Below are 3,529 nucleotides of genomic sequence, written 5' to 3' on the forward strand. Positions count from 1 at the left end.
GGTCGTCTATATCTCCTTGAAACTCTTATTGTTCCTCAACTGTCAAAGAATAAATTTGCTGCTGCAACTGCAACTTCCCTCACCTCTACTGTGTCTCCATTTATGTCTTGGAATTCTAAGTTAGGACATGTTTCCTTTTCTCGTCTTAGATATATGATCAATAAAGGATTATTAGGAACAATTCAGGTTGATAAAGAACCTCATTACATCTCATGTAAGTTGGGTAAACAACCTGCACTCCCTTTTAATAATAACATTACTCATTCTGTTGAACCATTTGATCTTATTCACTCAGATGTGTGGGGAAAGTCTCTCATTTCCACTAAGGGAGGGGCTTTATATTATGTTGTCTTCATTGATGATTTCTCTCGTTTTACATGGTTATACCTCTTCAGTTCTAGGACAGAATTTGAAAATATACACAGAATTTTCTAGAATGGTCAAAACTCAATTTGGAAAATCAATCAAAACCTTTTGTGATGATCAAGGGGGTGAATACATATCAACTCCTTTCAAAGACTTCCTTAAAATAGAAGGTAATCTTATTCAGTTTCTTGTACTGAAATTCCAGAGAAAAATGGTATCGCAGAAAGAAAACATCGTCACATCGTAGAAACAACTAGAACTCAATTTCTTTCAGCATCTGTTCCCTCTAATTTTTGGGGTGAGTCAGTTCTTACTGCAGTTTATATAATCAATCGCATTCCATCTATAGTCATAGGAGGAATTTCACCATATGAATGTCTCTATAGTAAAAAACCAAATTATTCTGAACTTCATGCCTTTGGTTCAACATGTTTTGTTCTCCTCACAGAACGAGAACGAAACAAAATTAGCAAAAAGAATGCTATATGTGTGTTTCTAGGATATGGTATTGAACAAAAGGGTTATCGATGTTATGATCCAGAGAGTCGACTATTACATGTTTTTCGTCATGTTACATTTTGGGAAAATATACCTTTTTGGTCTCTTCCTATAAGTAAGTCATCAACTCTAGAACAGTTCACTTATCTAGATCCTTTTGATAATGTGTCTCTACCTAGCTCTCTGTCAACCACTACTCCTACAATCACTACTCCTTCCATTCCTTCCGATGATACATAAGTCATTCCTACAGAAATTCTGAAGCTGCTCATGACCACTCTAGGGACAATCCTGACAATGCATCTCAAGAAAGGGATCTTGTGCCTGAAAATGATGCATTACCTCCACGTGTTCGTCGACCACCAGCCAGTTTATCAGATTATCACTGCTCTTTATCATCCATTTTATCTATACATGAACCAAAATCTTACAGGAAAGCATCATTAAGTCCAGTCTGGCAAACGTCAATGGGAGAATAATTAACTGCACACAGGGATGATGGTACATGGGATATGGTTGATTTTCCACCAGGGAAAACTGTTATTGGAAGTAGATGGGTATACAAGATCAAAACCAACTCAGCAGGTGAGATAGAACGCCACAAATCTCGTTTGGTTGCTCAAGGATATACACAAGAATATGGTATAGACTATGAAGAAACATATGCTCCGTTGCTCGTATGACTACTGTACGCACAATTCTTGCTGTTGCTGCTGCTCGTAATTAGAATCTTCATCAAATGGATGTCAAGAACGCCTTTCTTAATGGAGAACTACAAGAAGAAGTGTATATGAGACCACCACCGGGAATGCCTCAATCTCCAAATCAAGTGTATAAGCTTTGAAAAGCCTTGTATGGACTCAAACAAGCACCACGTGCTTGGTTTGAGAAGTTTTCCAATGCTATTCTTCAGTACGGATTCAATCAAAGTGCATATGACTCAGCAATGTTCACCCGGTCAACTACGAAGGGTATGGTTATTCTTCTTTTATATGTTGATGATATGGTTATCACAGGTGACGATTTAGAAGGAATTAATGCTCTTAAACTTTATCTCAGTTCGTGTTTTGAAATGAAAGACTTAGGTATTTTAAGGTATTTTCTTGGCATAGAAGTAGATAAATCATCTGATGGTTACTTCATCTCACAAGTAAAGTATGCTTCAGACATTCTTCAGCGGTCTGGGTTAACAGATAGTAAAACTGCAGATACACCGCTTGAACTCAACGTTAAGCTCAATCCTTTTGATGGAAAACCATTGTCCAATCCTACATTGTACCATCAACTGGTGGGAAGCCTTAATTATCTGACTATCACAAGACCAGACATAAGTCATGCAGTTCATGTAGTTAGTCAGTTTATGTCAGCTCCAAGATCCACCCATTATGCTGTTGTACTTCGGATATTACGTTATATCAAAGGTACCCTATATCAAGGTGTGAAGTTTTCATATACTTGTGATCTTTCTCTTCGTGCATATTCAGATTCAGACTGGGCTGGTGACATCATAGATAGACGTTCAACCACAGGCTATTGTGTATTTCTAGGTGATTCTTTGATCTCTTGGCGTAGTAAGAAACAAAGTGTATTATCTCGGTCTAGTGCTGAGGCTGAGTATAGAGATCTTGCTCATACAACTTATGAGATTGTTTGGTTAAGATGGCTTCTTGAAGATATGGGAGTTCACCTACAGATCCAACTCCATTATGTTGTGACAATAAGGTTGCTATTCGTGTTGCTCATAATGACGTATTTCATGAACGGACGAAGCATATTGAGATTGATTGTCATTTTGTAAGACATCACTTCAAGCGACATACTATTTTCTTACCATTTGTTCACTCAGAGTTGCAACTTGCTGATATTTTCACCAAAACACTGACTTCAGTTCGTCTACGATTCTTAATTTCCAAACTCAACATGTGTTTTGCACCATCTTGAGTTTGAGAGAGGGTGTTAAAAGATATTTTCCTGGATTCTTGGGATAATAATCTTCTTCTACATGGCATGTATATCTTGTATATTTATGTTTCCCTTATCTTGCATATCTTGTATATCTTGTTTCCTTTTGTATCTCTGTTTCTTGTATATAAGAACAGACTATTGTATCTTGGTTGAATACGTTGAATACAATCCTATCATTCAGAATATACATGTCATGACAGTCTTTGTCACTTCCTTGGCTCTTACTGGTATTTTGAACTAGAAATGTGATACTTAACCTCCAAGTATCTACATATATAAACAATTTAATTGAGCTTGAGATCAAGAATTTGGCAGTGCAACTTCTACTCTTATCCGCTTTTTATTTGCTATACTGCTAGTTTCTAAACAACAATTTATCTCTCATTAGAAATTTCATATCAAAAAAATCTATATATTTTTCTTCTTAATAAGCTTAGATTTCACGTTTAATACGAGTCTCAAAGTCTTTGTCGTCCCTCTTCCCCTGTTATTTATCGCAATTTTTAAAGAGTTAAAAGAATAAACGGTTCAGGGATGTTAGGACCGGCCTAATTCACACATTTAGATTTAAGTTATGCCGGTATTATTAGAATCATGAGTGCAACTAGGGCTTGACTTCCTCTAGCTCCCGCCACCCCAAAAGGATAAAATACTTATTTCTTTTTCATGTACTAAATACGAGTTTTATAAATAAAACGAC

At 36.4% G+C, this 3,529-nt stretch overlaps 1 pseudogene; it reads left to right on the forward strand.

Annotated features, from left to right (window-relative positions):
* Nucleotides 1-1,603: 1,603 nt before the first annotated feature.
* On the forward strand, nucleotides 1,604-2,805 carry LOC113291280 (annotated as a pseudogene).
* The last annotated feature ends 724 nt before the right edge of the window (nucleotides 2,806-3,529 follow it).

The sequence above is a fragment of the Papaver somniferum genome, chromosome 6 (genome assembly GCF_003573695.1).
Source record: "Papaver somniferum cultivar HN1 chromosome 6, ASM357369v1, whole genome shotgun sequence".
Taxonomy (NCBI): Eukaryota; Viridiplantae; Streptophyta; class Magnoliopsida; order Ranunculales; family Papaveraceae; genus Papaver; species Papaver somniferum.